Source organism: Gambusia affinis, linkage group LG12 (genome assembly GCF_019740435.1).
Source record: "Gambusia affinis linkage group LG12, SWU_Gaff_1.0, whole genome shotgun sequence".
Classification (NCBI taxonomy): domain Eukaryota; kingdom Metazoa; phylum Chordata; class Actinopteri; order Cyprinodontiformes; family Poeciliidae; genus Gambusia; species Gambusia affinis.
Window position 1 is genome coordinate 14,460,965 of NC_057879.1, and position 17,140 is coordinate 14,478,104.

A 17,140-nucleotide genomic window follows, 5' to 3' on the forward strand; every position below is an offset into this window, starting at 1 on the left:
AAAAACCGTCGTTGTGGTGTTTCGTTTCAACTCAGTGTATTTAACCAAATATCTCCATGTCTGTCCTGACTCCATTCTTTAAAAAGTATCTTTGATGTTGGTAGTTATTAGCTAGCAAACCCATGTGATCTCCCTGAGAGAAAACACAATCAGAAGACAGCAAACGATCACACCGGGCACAACTTAAAGACATTTGATGGCGAAAGTGAAACAATTAAAAAGAAAAGTGAGAAAATGGTGCCAGCACGGAAGGTATAAATTTGCTCATTAAGGATGCTACGCAGGCAGCAGATGCATATTAAAAAGAGACAAGCAGAGTGAGTCAGAATGAGTTTACAGAGCATCATTTGCAGATCCAGTCCTCGTAAACCGAGCGTACAAGCCTCATAAACCTTCTGTGTGGGCATCAATAGCTTACAAGAGGGTCGTAAGATTGAAGCAGCAAAAGAAAGTTTCAAGTTGTGGGCACATTTTTGCAACTGTTTAACAATTTAGTTGGAAACCAAGCAGAATGGTGAAAAGCAATAAAGAAAAAATCAGCAGCAGCTTAAAACTGGGAGCTACAATAGACTTAAAAGCAAAGGTCATAACTGCAGAAACTCAGTTTGCTAGAATTAAAATAAAAGTTTAATGTATCAGTATTCTATTCCTTTAAAAGAGTTTCCAATAGACATACACTGGAGAATAGTTTAATAGCAATTGGAAGCTTACGCGTAAATGGAGCTTCATTCATTTATTGTGGTCTCCACAGATATCCTGACTAACAAAGAGATCCAATCTAGTTTAAGTTTAATTATTCTCTCTGTCTCTTTATTAGTTCTAGTAATCCACATAGATTTGTTTTTAATTCATAAAATTACATCTGTTTTTATTGCTCCTAAATTTAATTTTGCCATGAGTTGTGGTTTGTTGTTGGTGAGGATGACGCGGTAGACCCAGGTTATAGTGAAAATGATGGTTTATTAATGGAAACGAAGAGAACAAAAGTCCAACAGGGAACAGGGAAACACAGATAATGAGGGACAGCAGGAGACAATTAAGGGCAAAAACGCAACACAGACACTCAGTTGACTAGGAATATACAAAAAAAAAATCCTTACACAATTTTCTTCCAGCTGCACATTTAATGACAATTAAAAGTTTGGGCCAGCAGGGAAGGATAAATTTGTCAGGTTCAAAGGCTTTTGAGTTTTATTATGCAATTTGGAAGAAATAAGCCTCTAATCATGAACCAGAACATCAACTGGTTTTAATAAGAGACTTTTGAAGATATGTAAAATATTGTTCAAGTTTTGAAAAATGAGAAAGCAAAAACAGCCATCAGCTTCAAAAATAATGTGGTTTAACAAATGGAGCAGTGACTTTTTTTTTAATATAGGGTCAGGTTAGTTTTTATGTCTTTTTCCCTAATAAGTGAGATAATTTTTTTGGAAATGTGTTTTGTGTGATTACCAGGGTAAATTTGTCTTTTGCTAAACATTTTTTTGATTATATAAAACATGTAAGAACATTTTAAAAAGCCAAAACAAAAGAAATCTCTAAAGGAGCAGAATCCTTCTACTTGTTCATGCCGATTTTTCTTAGAAAAAAGTTACTTGACGGAAAAACCTTAATGCTTTACTTGGCCACTTCATTACTTTTCCAAGTTATCAATCTGAAAAAAGTTTTTAAACATCATGCACACAATTCGCAGACATAAAAGCTAACAATAAAAAAGATCAACTTATCTAAAGTCTATATGACAATAATTAAAATATGCTCGTGCAGGTAACTTCTCAAAACCACCAAACATATAAATAAAAGGTTCAAGAGAAAAAAAAGTTGCTTTTCTTTAAAGAAAACAGATTCAAAATGAGCTGCTGAGCAGCACTGATGAGCAGTGGAAAATTTGCAGCTATTGCTGCATCAGCTACTCCTGCACACAATATGCGTTGCATTAAATATTTATCTAACACTTACAGCACAGAATTTAATATATGTACAGCTTGAAGCTGATGGATCTCAAAGCAACACTCAAGATATATTGTTGTTTAAACAAAAAACATAATACTACACAATGTTTATAATAAAATCAACACATGGAAAGCAAGTTTTCTTTGCAAATAAGAGACATTGTCACTTATTTACAGAGATTCATACAGTATGAATCTTTGTCAACTAGTATAAATCTCATGAGATGCCCAGAATTAATGTTAAAAAACACAGACAAGATCTCAAGTTTGGTAAAGTGTCCAACACAATCATGCGGACAATATTTAATCTGAATAATTTTTTAAAAAGCTGAGTAAATTTGGCGAACTTGAAAGCGCTACTTGAAATTAGTAACAGATAATACTGATGCAGCCTGAACGATGCCAGTTCTGTGGGGATTTATGTGTTTCCTTTTTCAACTCAAGTTCGTGTCAAAGCAGATGCATATCTCCGGGCCGGGCTGCCTGACAGAATCAGCATCAGCTCATGAGCCGTAGCCTGAGTTTATCAAAATCAGACACAGACACAGTTGTCACCCTGTGCTCTCTGAGGGATCCTGCCAGGATTTGGTAAAATATCCGTCCCTGCAGAGCTTCAAAGTGTGTCTACCAACACCCGATACCAGGAATAGTGCATCTTTAATCAGATAGCAAGGGCAAGATAAAAATCAGAAGTACTCAGAAATTCTGGACTTGTTTAAAACAGAAATTTCTGTAATATTCTTCCATTTAAAAAAATATATTTGATATGTTTATTCCAACCAGGATAGTAATACACATTATTACACATTTTATAGGCATGCTTAATGTGAATTCTCAGATGCTTCTTGTAAATTTCTAATTTCCTATATAATCAAAACAGAATGCAGTTTTTGTTAAATTAACATTTTTTTCTGTCACTTTTTATTCTCATTGTATAAACATAAAAAGACTGTTTTAGTACTTTTTGGCTACATACATATTTTTTGTCATAGCAGTCCTTGTTTTATTTATTGTATGCAAGCCCGGATTTTAGCATGAACTTACCGGGGCTGCAGCCCAGGGCCCCGGCGCTTCGGGGGGCCCCGAAAGATGCTTTTTATTTTTGTGAATGAATAAGGTCAGAATGCCTACATTTTATCACTGGCTAAGAAAATTTTGGCGGGGGTGTTGAAAAACTGTCTGATTTGTTCTGGCAAACGTCCATCATGAATGCTTGATTATTATTGGTTCAAGTTGGACGCTTTGGGGCGGAGCCTCAGGGAGGGATTTCTCATGATGGCGGACAACAGAAGGAATGAGCGGAGCGCAGGAACGAAAGAAAAAGAAGAGCGCGACCGAGAGGTGATGAAGAAATTTCCAAGCTAACAGGTTTTTTTTTAAACTCATATTGAACATGGAACAGAACCATCGTCCCTCTCCGCTTCTCAAGATGTTAGCCTTGCTAACAGCGGTTATGGTCCGCCAGAACCTGGATCTCTGACTGATCCAGTGGCGGATGAGTTAGAGGCGGCAGAAGGGCGAGGTTCTTCACCAGGTGCAGCAATGATGAGTTCGTGTGAGCTTACTGGGCTGAGCAAGAAGCAGGGAATATGGATGTTAATTTTATAGCATCGGAACGTCTTTACAAACATCAAAAACGATTCTATGATTCTTAAATATAATCTCAATATGAACCGAAATGTCTGAGAGAGGCTTCCTACACCTTGACAAATCAATGTCACAAATTAAGACTGTCCTGAAGACAAAACAGAGTCCAAACCAGTAATAAAAAGGTGTACCTAATTGTTTGGCCGGTGAATAGAGTCTCAACTAAGTTGTAAACAGCAATGCAGCAGTAATGAATTAATTAAAACACAAACTTGTCCTACAATACATAATCTGAAAGACCTAAACTTAACATTTGACAAGTTTAACAAATACAGGCTATAATTTGGTGCCCACCAGTGTCAATGATTACAATGGGAGCTGTCATCAAAGTGCTCATTATATCATCAGAGTTCTTTTAAAGCTAAATATTTAAATAAACAGCCGTGCCACTTTCACAAGACCTCCTACAACATTTTTTTTTAAGTTTCAGCTAAACACGTCCCTCAATGTCAAACTGCAAAGATATATAATTAAAAAGAAGCTCAAATGATAAACACGTACCTGAAAGGAATTAGCACTTACCTTCCAGAGTTTCTCCACCCGTGACAACTTGTGTGTTTTCATTTTGCCAGAGAGGCAACGACGTGTGATGTGGAAGCAGCAAGATACGGTAAAAAGTAACAAAAGAGACACACCTCAGGAGACCACTAAACGCAGCCCCAGCATCAGCATCCACACTCCACGCAACTAGACAAAGTGTGTTTGTGTGTTCATGCGCGTGTTGTCCCTGCGGCCTGTTCCTGACTGCAACATTGCCCCGCTTCTCCCCAGAAAAGAGCATAAAACCCAACACCTCCGCAGTCACAGTGGAGGAGGTCGGATCACTGAGGGAATATCAGACGTATCGGGGCTGCCGCCGCTCGTACGCGTCCTGCAACACAACGCCGAAAGGGGAGTGAGGAGTGCTGCCAGAGCGCTCAGGCCCTCCACAGCAATCAGCACAGAACCACTTACCTGGGCCATTAGCTGCATCTTGCCTTCAGCACAGATCAGCATTACACGCCACACACAGAGCTTCTGCCAATTTATGGAGCATTTCAAACAATCGAAAGTCTCTCCTCAACTTTCCCTGCCAGCAATGTTTTCCCCCACAATACCAACTACCAACTTTCTCTGTCCTGATAGGAGCTCGTCTTATGGGGCTGGAATGGATGCAGGGCTTTCAATGTGCTGACGCAGGCAGTCTGTGTCCCTGAGGAGCTGATACCCGTAAGGTGTCACAAAACTGTACACACGATCTGCACCAGCAAGGCTTTGCAGGAATGATAAATACACCGTGTCATGTGACAACTCCATGTTAAGCTTCTTTGGCTTATAAATTATTAAAAATCAAAGACAGCAGAACATTTCTCCTAAGGGAAAAAAAAAAAAAAATCACTGAAAATCTTTTAATAAAATATTGTTGCTATCGGGCAAAAAAAATAAAAGCTGTACGTGGAGATTATACCATCCAGACCCCCTGGCAAAGGTACTGAGGTCTTGACTGAATTGATAAGCCTTGGACATCTTATATGACTTTGCATAACTTACAAATGACAATGTCACAGCCGCAAAATGCCATCATAAACAAATGGGCGAATTTAGAAAATATATTCCAACAATGCAAAAGCAAACCTGGTGAGCAGAAAAACATCAACCCAGGTAGTTTGTCGCTCCTGTGTTAGGTGGCTATACCATTTGACATCCTGTCAGCTCTCAGAATACTGAATCACTCAACAGTGCTCCCCACCAAACAGTCATTATTTCCCACATCTCTGCTCAGCTTCATGTGAGCCATACACTGAACACATCGGCTGCCAGCTCGGCGTTGGTGATCCACCCCTGAATGAGCGCTGCGCCCCGTTCAGACTCCTGAGCCTGGATTCAGAGGAATCCATGAGAGAAATATCGACTGGAGATGATTATTTTCCTGCTGCAAAAGTGATGAAATACAAACTGTGTCTTCAAAGAAAGTAATTCAAGCTGACATGCGCCTGTCCTCAAATCGAAAGCCCACAGGTAAAAGCAGATACATGCAACGCGCTACTGCTAACGTAGATACAGAGAACATCTTGGAGATAAAGTAGAATACCACAGCCAGAAACCCACCTTCATGGCAAGAGGGACAAATGGTCATGTTCCTGTCACTCCTCTGAAGAGTAGGACGCACACATGGGTCCAACAAGGACGCAGCGTGAAAACCTATCTCATGTGTTATTCATCACAAGACTAAAACAAGAGCCTCCAGGCAGAACAGAGTCCTCTGTGCCATCATTTAAACCAACAGGCAGACCTGAACCACGATACCAAAATTAAACTTGTTACACGGGATCCAAAAAGTGGATAATAGTGAAATTCCAACTGATGTCTTTTAACATATTTCCTCTTTTATTTAACAATACGAAACCAACACCAGTTTCAGTTCTGTCTCAATCTGTGGACAAATACTGCTTCTACTTTAAGTACCAGTTAAAACCCTTGTGATGAACTGGGATTAACCAAACTCCTGTTTCACGTTCTAACTAGATTAGGGCCACAGTCTTCTCATCGGCACACAACTTTTTTATTGTAGTTGATTTGAGTGTTATTATCCTTCTTCTCAAGAACTACAAAGATTTTCTAAAACACTTAAATTCAAATTTCTGGCAGGTTTTAAAGTCTTGCAAAGATTTAGCCAAGCAAGCCTGCAAAAAGACATCCCTGACCATCTTTAATGTCGTTGGTAGCCTATGAATGTGTCAACATCTCAGTTCAGTCATAGGCTTGTGCGCATCTGTGTGTCTCTTTGGGGGGGAATATTATGCCAGGGCCAATAAGCGAATCTGCCTCTGTGACACAACACATTACTGCTGCCTGATCTCAGCCCAGAAGAAAGTATGAAAGGACTCAAGAGATGCTGTAGCTACAGCCGCTGCTGTAATTCCAGCCAACAGAAATGTTGTTGACAAAAATTGACTTCTCTCTCTCTCTGTTATTCAAAAAATATTCTTCCTGTTTTATTCGAAAAACAAAGATTAGTAAGCATGACGTGCTGCAGCACCTCTTGTTTTCTAGTTTCTTGTCACACTCATTGCAACCGATATGGTGGCTTGCCCTCTCACCTGCTTGAATTAAATGTCAAGAGTTCAGCACAGCATTGGTGATTTGGGCAGAAAAAGATTGTTTCCTGTATCCTCAGGTCAAAGCATGTTTGCTGTGACTTCATGATTGTATAACTTTTTTTCAAATCCTTTGAGATGTGAAACTATCACTTTTCTCCTGGCTCAGTATTGCATCTTGTAATTACATGACTATATTTACATTAGCTATCTGGGCCAGCAACACTCTTTATGTGTTGGAGTAAGAGAGGTAATATAAATATAACAGGAAGGAATATTCCCACTGCTGCTGCGGTATAATGTGCACAGTCCTCCATTGACTGTAACACAACAGTCTCTAGTGGTAAAGTGGACACAGTGCATGTAGCTCTGGAAAAATTGCTTCCTGTATCTAAAACATCCTCAGAGACAACAGGTACATGGAACAAATCTGTTACTGTGGAGGGCAGGATTTATGTAACAAATACACTCTAATGGTTGATGTGCAAAACCCCTGAAACACTCCAAAATTCACAAGATGTTACAATTTATGTGGTTCCTCTAGCTTTATCAAAAAAAATGAATGCAACCTGAGGTTATAAAATAAAAACCGAACATGGACACAATAGGCGAAGACGATGACATGAAGCAAGCTGGGTTATATTTAGCTAAATAAAAGTGTTAAAAAGCAGCAGAAATCTTGATGGTCCTCTAAGAAGTGAACTACAAAAGAAGGAACAGCAGATCTGACTGGTATCATTAAGATGACATAAATGATTTTGGACAAAATACGACAGTTTTTTGGGGGGTTTTTCCAACCAGCTCAAACTAGTTGAAGGATAAATGAAACATAATAACAGAGTAATGTGAATGAAATTGATCTAAAACTCTCACATGGAGGCTTAATGACACCTCGCAATGTTATTTCACCTGATTTTAAGAGCAGGTAATGTACCGCAGGAGAATAAAGCTCACCATCATTAGTGGATAAAGAGACTTTTAATGCATTGAAACACTGAATGATAGTACCTGTCTGCCTGCGTAATCTTACAGTAAATCATAAAGAGATAGAGAGACATTAAACGGAGAGACAGACAGCCTGCTGAGATGCTGCTGACAGGTCTGCTGAGGGACGGGAGGGGAGCAGGGAGAGAGAAGGATGATCGATGGCGTGACACCAGAGCACAGAGGTGCTGGGCAGGGGGATGGACAACCTGTTGAGATGCTTTCTGGAACCGAAAAGCAAAGATCGATAGTGAATAAGTCTGTCAGCAGGGTCTAAAACACATGAAAAGAAGAGAGAGCATATATCAGCCAATACTTATTCAGGGATTTATTACAAAAAACCCCTCATGTGATCTTCTCTGGGGATGGTATTTGCCGTGACATGAGAAGGGAAAAGCTGTGTCATCTCCAGATGGCATTCTGAGCCACCAGCAAACTGCAGCGTGTGTATGAATGGTCTGGTATTTGATACATTATAAGGACCATTTTCCTAACACATACTACACTGTGGGGACCGATAGTACAGCTTGGGGATCAAAGAGTGCTGTTTTAGGGTTAGGAATTCAGTTTAGGACTAAGGTGTGATATGCGTTGGATTTAGGAGTAGACATGCACTTGTGATGGTTAGGTTAAGGGAAAGGATCAGCGTTAGGCCATAGAAATTCATAAAGAATGAATAGAAGTCGATGCAAAGTCCTTGTGAAGATAGAAAGACATACTGAGTGTGTGTTTGCGAGTCCACAGGGCTCACAGCCTCGCCCTCCCCACCTTTGCAACCATGGCAACATTGAGCAGGAAGTCCTGCTGCGGATGCTTTGTTGTCCTGCGGGGAGCAGCTGCACTGGGTGACATTATGTCTGCCTTCAGTGGCCTTTACCAAATACTGGCTGAAATGTTCAGTAAACTCTAATGTTTTGATTTCAGATTTGGATTTGTACTTGTCACTCTTTCCAAAGCACAATACTCTGTCTTTGTGTCTTGGCTTTTAGGTCGGGACTCTTTTGTACAAGAAAATTAAGTTAAGTATACAAAAAATAAGATTTCTGATGGTGATCTTTTTTTTTTTCACCGCCTATTATCGATCGATATGAGATGAAGGTGTGCCACCTCACTCTTTCTTGTTCACATCAGCTTATCTTATCAATTCATTTGTAAGGTCCTAACAAGAAAAGTACCTTTTGAGTAATCTTTTTTGTATTTTGGAGGGATTGTATTTAAGCAACACAGAAGGGAAACTGATACACTGTTTTCAAAATAAATCAAAATGACTTATATAAATTCAAGTATTTATATCTTTTTATTTTTTTGCAACCTGTACTAGGTTTTCTTCTGTCCAGCTTCCCATCTGCTTTGACCAACATCTGTGTTCATTATGTGTTCAGTATGTGTGGTGTTTTCAGGGTGACGTATCATCTGACCAAAACACCTCCCACATGTTTGCTATTTCCTCTTTATTGATTGAGACTTGTAGACTTCTTATGACTTTCTTTCGACTATGGGTTTCTTTTTGCTCTTCTTCCTTGCATAGCTAATAGTTGTCAGTTTCACCTGAGCTGTGGTTCTCAGCAGCTCTTCCAGATTTACCATGAGACCCTCTCATCTGTTTCTTTGACTAATGGTCTCCTTGCTCAGCATGTCAGTTTAGGTGAATCGGCCAATCTTGATAGCTTTGCACTAAAGCCACATTTATTCCTTTTTCTCTAGATGAATGAACAATGCTCTGAGCTGCAGCTTCTCAACCAACTTACTGGGTGGATCGGTTGAGTTTTTTTATGATATTTGACAGATATGTTCTCTAAAGAATTCCCAGGGCTTTCAGAGCACACCTGTGTTCATGCTGAGATAAAATCACAAACAGACCGGCACTATTTATTAATTTGGTAATTGATGATTAAACCTGGTTTTGGAATGTCAGAATAGAAGGGGCAGAATATAAACACATGCAACACTTCAATTATGTTTTGTACATAAAAATCTCAAAACATGCTTCCTTTTCCTTTTATTTCACTAAGATGCGCCACCTTCTGTTGACAATCGTAAAATACACTTTGCTTTGCGGATGTATAACAGCAAATTTTAAATGGTTCCGGGGGTGTGAATACTTTTGCAAAGCAACATGTTTTTCTTTTGTAGGTGTAAACCTAAGTCTAGATTATTTATTCAATCAGACTTTCTAATCCTGAAAACTATATTCATCTTGTTTTATGGCTATGTTTAGGTTTCTGTGTGGTTTTTTTTTCTTCTTTTATGATAAGCTGTCCAATATAAAATGTTTTGTTTTTGTTGACAGCAGGAACTTTTTTTTTTTTTTTTTTTTACATCCCTCTGGCTTGTTGTGCCTTCATCAAACTTCACTTGAGCAGCACACTTATTTTTAGACAGCGGTGGCTTTGCCCTTCCAAATCTGTCACTCACAGCACTGTTCTTCAGTGTTTGTCTGATGACGGACTCACTCGCAAGAGCATTAGAAGACATGAGAAATCGTTTTTATCCGCTTAGATTAGAGATTTTATCTGATGGATATCAATCAGAGCAGTCACAATGTTCTTATTCATAAAATACTTCCAATATTCTTACATTGTGAGACTTGAAGAGATGTCTATGCATGGATGCTTTTGGACAATGGGAGGAAGTCAAACTATCTGGAGAAAAACCCACACATGGGACAACGTGAAGATCCGTGCAGAAATGTTACGGGAAAAATTCAAACCTAGAATGTGCGAGGCAACAGCTCTAACAAGTGTTATTACTCTATGTTTTCTCCTTTGTATTGACTTGTTAATTATTTAACAAGTTATTGATTGATTAAATCTGGATTTTAAATTAATTGTAGAATAAATACGTTTCAGATTTTATTGTGAACACATTGTTAAACCAGGAAAGGACTGGGGAGATTTAAAATATAGTTTATTATATAATCCCGCCAGGTTGACAGCAGCACAAAAATAAACACTGCTGAGCTTCATAGTTTAGCGCACAGGAACACACAGATTTGACCTGTCACATACAACGACTGCTGTCCTCCAGATCGCTCAAAAATGTCCTGGAGAACTTTTTAGCCAGAGCAATTCCTTATCCTTCCCAAGTAGCGTCTCCAAATTTCCACAACATGAATGCACACATGCTCAAAAGAGACTTTTCTGAGTGTCTGTCAATATGTGTCAAAGTTTTCTTTTATGAACTGTATTATATTGCTGATTTAGAAATAACAATTTGAAATAATGTATACCTACATGTCATTAGTTTTAAATTAAAGAGGCACAATGCATTAAATCTAAATTGTGATTGCAATTTCTTTTTTGCATCATCACAACTGCAAAGCTTTGCTTGGATGTATTATTTAGCAGGATCTGACATCACAAGTGTCACAAATTCATCATCTGCATGGTTAAAATATATCTGACCATTTAAATGGACTTTAACTGCCCTTAATAATCAAACTAGGAGTATTTCTTTGGTTTCTGATGCTGGAGCTCATGGAGAATGCTGGGGACTCAGTGTCATAGTGAAGAAAGAACAGTGCCTTGAAAATGAGCATTATTCACAATCGATTCCACAATTTTCAGCAACACTATTAAAATATTTTATTGAACTCAAGCGGCTCTGCTTTATATAATAATTTGTGAACATTTTGAACCTGTATTATTTTGAACTTAGTTATTATTAACCTGGCAGGAAGAATCAGTGTAAATTGACAAAGATGTTGTTCAGATAAAAAAAGAAAACAAGAACTGTCTCTTACTAAATTATTGACAATATCCACTATCATTATTAATAATATCTTCGCAGAACCTGACTTCAAAAAATCTAAACCAAACCTTTACTGAAATTTCTTATGAATTGCTCTTTGATTAATAATGAATACGTTCTTGATTATGGGCTTTTCAACAACTTTCTTATGTCAATGAAATTTTAATTATAACTGTTCATCCTAAATAAATATAAATCTTCAGAAATAAACAGTCATTTGTTTGCTTCTTTCATTTGCTTTAGGGATTGCTGGATGACAAGTAACATTCAGCTTTTTGAAAGATTCCGAGGCTGACTTGTTTATGATAATTAGTATATTGTATCATAGAAACACTACATATTTAGAATTAGTATTACTTTAGAGAATAGCTTTTCAATTAAAACTGTATTCATTCAGTCATGCACAACATAAGCCACCATCACTCCCAGTTTTGCTTCCATCTCACATAGTTAAAATGCACAACCCTCCCTCGCTGCACTGTTGAGAGAGCTTTGGCGTCTCCGGACGAATGATCATTCTGGATTAGTGCAGCCCTCAGTGAGCAGTCATCACCTGAAGAAAACTTTTAACCTCAACGCAGAGATAATAAGGACAGCCGAACGCTTTTCGCTGCCGTCTTTTCTTTTATCTGGCTGCTCTTGTTGAGCTCCGTCTGCCTGACTTATCTCAGTCGCACATCTCAAAGGAAGCACAGACCTGAGCCGAGGCTCTGGAACTGGGCCAAAGGCTCTTGCTCAAATCTGGAATATCTCTGAGCAGAAGGCGTATGAGGACAGGCAGAGTGTGCGTCTGACGGAGTCCGTGTGTGTTAGCCCAGGGCGATCTCATGCAATGTGATTAAATTTCACTTTTAAGTCTAACAGTCTTTACAGTTGTGGCTTGCTTCTTTTACTCGTAATTTCCGACTCGCAGTATCTTATTTTACAATTATTATGTTATTTTTCTTTCTGTAATCTAAACATGCAACTTACTGGCATTGATTAGGAAATGACAGACGCTTCCAAAGAGTAAGAAATGCATTACTACTGATAACATTTAAAAAACACATTGAGAGTACAGAGATCTAAAACAAAACAATAGTTTCTGTTTCCAGATTTGTAAACTGTCTGTCTATCCATCCATCTATCCACCTGTGATTGGATCTCGGGGGTGACAGCCGACATCCCTCTCTTCACCAACCCTGTCTGGCTCATTGCAGGAGCAGGGAAATCCTTGGCTAGATTGGACATAAACCCCTTCAGTGAGTTATGGATCTGCTCTGGGTGCTCCTCCCGGTGGTATATGCCTCTAAAGAGAGGAGATCAGGAGGCATCCTGTTTAGATGCCTGATTCACCTCACCTGATACCTTTCGACAGAGAACCAATGCCTCTACTCCCAGCTCCCACTTCTCACCCTATGAATGAGTCCAGCGACTCTTTGGATAAAGCTCTTTTCAGCAACTCGTATCCAGGAAGAAATCGGATCAACCTTTCACAGATTACAAAGATGGGCAACGCTGGTAGTTGAGCCTCGTCATAGTCTGGTACCATGTGGTCAGGTGGTGGTCCATTAACATATTTTTATTCCTATTATGGGTCAATCTGTCCTTATCTTAATTTAGATCAGAAAACTGTTGAAAATTTGACTTTTAACCCTGCATATACCCTGTATGAACAAGACTTGATTAAGTCTAACCATTATTCAGCCACATCCAAGATCAGTAAACATTTCCATGTGAACTTTTCAACCACAGTCTGTGTTGCTTAAACATAAGGCAGTGTCTTGTCAATGGATTTTCAACACATTTCTGCAGAGCGAGATCATAAACGGTTCGCACTAATTAGCCCCCTTTAACTCTATTGAGGCTCTATGTTTTCTACTATTTGTTTTTTAATGAAGCATGCACACTTATTCAGTACTTGTTGTTATTTACATGCCTGCTTTTTAACAGCTATATGGAGATGCAGTAACACTAAGGATCACCCTTCAAACTGAATCCCACCCCCATGATTCCTGTATAACATGGACGCATCAAACAGGTATCGCTGTAGCAACAGTAACAGGCAAGGAAAAAAGAGGAAATTAAAGTGCTTCTCCAGAATAATTTTGTTGTTAAAGACAACAGCCTCAGGGTAGAAAACAAGTCATTTATTTGCAGCATGCCACCCTGACAATAAGGTGGCCCTGAGGGAAATGAGCTTTCACTAATGACTACTAATAGTTACACATGGATACACAGCTGTCATTATTAAGTCAGAAGCAGCGAAAGGTCTGTTGGAGCTGTCTTTGGAGAAAAAAAGACTGTTTTATATACAAAATACAAACACGGGAGAAAATTAGGGCTGAAAAAAAGCATTATTATAATTATTATTCAGTAATGTTCACGCAAACTGTCAGAGACTTTTAGCACACGATCAAAAGAGGGATATATGATTTATGAGCCTACTTGTTTCTATTCAGTTAACACAACAAACTGGCAGGAAAAATATATCGCTTGCTGACTTTTCTTTCTTTTTTTTTATCTGATCACTGTTTATGTCTGTCTTAAAGTGATCCTAATTATTCTCTCAGTGGGACTTAATTAAAGAATGGTGATTAAACAGGTGAGAAAGAAAAATTGGATGCATATTTGTTTTTATACAGTGTTGTGAAAATGTATTTGGAACGCTTCTTCTCTTTTTGCATTTTAATCTTCCTTGAGATGTATAAAATATTTAAATATCAGACCAAATCAACCCAACTAAACAAAAAGCAGTTTCATTTATTAGGGGGGAAAGCTAGTCTAGCTAATGTAGCGCCGTGAGATAAAGTAAACAATCCCTTCATCTAATAACTGATGCTGTAATTGATAACTATGTTTACATCACTGTGGAAGAATTTTGCTCCTGTTTTGGCCGAATTGTTTTATTTCAGCTACAAATGGGGATTTTCAAGCATAAAAGATCCATCTCAAATCATCCAACAGTGGATTTAAGTCTATACTTTGACTAAGCCACTTAGTTTAAATCATAATTTGAAAACAGTTGTTTGTATTTAATGAGTTTATCTTAAACTGAGGAACTACTACATCTTAACGTGACACAAAAATAAAACACGAGACATCTCTGAGGGTGCAAATACGTTTTAAACAAAGCTGAAACTGACCTCGGTCATAAGGGTTTCAAATATCAGCCCCAGTTGTGAAGAAACAGAAATGTTTAAATTTTCCAACATTAATTCAACCATACAGGAGAGGTTAATGTAGGTAGGATCTTGTCAGAGCCCCTCAGGCTTTGATCTGTGGGCAAAATATCTCAATGTTAAACCTTTAGGCTTGGCAGTTAATTAGGTTTCTGTTTGCAGAAAAGGAAGTGAGGAGGAAAATAAACTGTTTGTAAAGTCTAACCTATCTGTGACTCTGGATTTAACACCAAACCCTCATGGATGCATGCAAATAATCAAAGCAATTGATCAATTTCGCAACAAACACAAAAGTCTCTCGGAAGCCCAGAAAAAAAAAATGCATTAATAAAATATCACAGTTGCTTGCAAAAAAAGTAAGTTCTGTTATTTATGTCCTTAACTTCATTTGATAATTATTTCAGCTTTATTTCAAAAGAATTTTGAAATGAAAGGGCTAAATTCAGATCAAAGAAAAGTGAATCCTGACAATTATTTGAGTTATTGTTTCTGCTTCTCCATCCACAGTACAACACCAGCAGTGTCTTAAATCTTTAACCAAGACCTGTTTTGGAAATGGAGCTCCATGAAATGGACTCCCCATCTCTGAAGGCACAAGGCAATTTCATGCTCCACCACAACTCCAGGGAACCTCAGCAGTGAATGTCACCTCAAGGTTAACAGCCAAAACTTAAGGAATATTTGGGAAGTCCAGCGGGGCAATACCAGCTATAAAATCCAATCTTAAGGTTGTTAAAGGGGAAAAAAAAGAGTTTTAATGAGCCAGCATTGAAGGAATGGAGACAAGATCTTCCTTCTTTTTTTTTTTTTTTTTTTTTTTTTTTTGCCTGCTCTGTGTTGAGCTAAGCCAGGGGTGTCAAAGTCAAATGGACGGAGGGCCAAATAAAAAATTTAGCTACAAGCCGAGGGCCGGACTGATCGAATGTTCATTGAGATTTTTTTAAATGACGCATTTGGTCTAGTGCAGCGGACCGGCCCAAGCCTTCGTAAATTTCCTGCGGGAGTGCGCGCGTTGTGAGGATCGAACGGGGGGGGGTGCGTGCGCGTTGTGTGGATGCGCTGCATCTCGCATTTTTTCAGACGGGGTGCCGGCTTGCTGCGGGCCGGTTCTAATAATAAATCAAGATCATCCCAGGGGCCGTAGAAAATCTTCTCGCGGGCCGGATGTGGCCCGCGGGCCTTGACTCTGACATATGTGAGCTAAGCTGTTCTTCTTGTTATTGATACTGACGGCTACAGAATGTGAGTACTCAGTCTGTTGCCAGCCTACTCACTAGACTACACTAGACTAACAAGGATGAATAAATCAAAGGACCATCAAAGATACATATTTGTTCAGGGCAGGAGACGTTTTGTTTTTTTTTTCTCTGCAAACAAGCAGAGCAAACCAAAAACATTCTGCAGTTTTGGTTTGTTGGTGGATACCAGGGATGGTTAATTAGTAAATACCTCTACTCTCTGCTCCCATCAACTTCAGAGAAAGTTACAAAAAATGTATTAGGATAAGAACAATTTTGACTGATAAAAAAATTTAATTAGAAGGTTGTTTTTTTTATACTGTGCTTGGTAGAAACTGTCTAAGATAAAAACAGCGAGCTTTATACAGATCTTTCTAAATGTATTCATACCCCTGATTCAAACAGCCAACCCAAAGGGAAGCCTAGAGCAACTAGTTGCTTTCAGACTTCACCTAATTAGTAAATAGAGTGTAGCCGTGTGACATTAAATCTCAGTAAAAACACAACTATTCTCTGAAGGCCTCAGATGTTTCTCAGGCAGATTATCAAACAGCATTACAAAGAGAAAGGAACACTTCAGACGTGTCAGGACAATTAGAAAACTAAAACTCAGACAAAGACAACTATTAGCTGTATGTTCCACCGCTCCTTTTTCAGCCTGTCTGACTGAGCTGTAGCTATTTTATTGTAAAGACAAATACGTAAAAGTTCAAAGGGTTATTGCAGGCATCTTAAGAAGCCAGCTGGTAATTTCACTTTTACTACATTACGATTTTAAACTACTTTAATTTTGTGGCTAATTGAATCAACATCCAGATTAATATTCCAATTATAACTGTAGGTTGAATACATGCACAACATTTGTAATGTATACTAGAAATGTAGGGTAATTTGATGGGTTTTTTTAGGTAAAACTTATTGATTCGTTGTTTAATGTGTCTTGCATACATTAAACAATTAGCATCTATTGCTGTAATGTTTTCACTCTGTTTAATAGCTTTTTCAAAATTCTGTATTTTTAACGGTGCAATGTTCATTTGAATTGTTTCTTTGTATTGGTTTTTACCTTTATTTTGATTGTTATCTTCTTTCTTTAGTTTGTGTAATCTGTAAACTGGATTACAGATCTGGAGTGGAGTTTTTCTTTTTTCCATTTAGTTGTATATGTTCAGCCTTGTCATTTGTTTTATTGAGCCATACTATGTTTGAAAGGTCTTCATAAGAGCACTTTAGTTATTATTAAAATAAATACATACCAAAGCCAAACATTGCTCTGCAGAAGAGCACAAGGCCCTTTTATGTCGGTGCACTTCCTTCTCAGAAGTGCAAGT

At 38.4% G+C, this 17,140-nt stretch overlaps 1 protein-coding gene across 4 annotated transcripts in view; it reads right to left on the reverse strand.

The window, feature by feature from the left end:
• LOC122840800 (dipeptidyl aminopeptidase-like protein 6) overlaps nucleotides 1-17,140 on the reverse strand; it is a 94,310-nt gene that overhangs the window by 58,987 nt on the left and 18,183 nt on the right. The gene's annotated exons all lie outside the window — the stretch shown is intronic.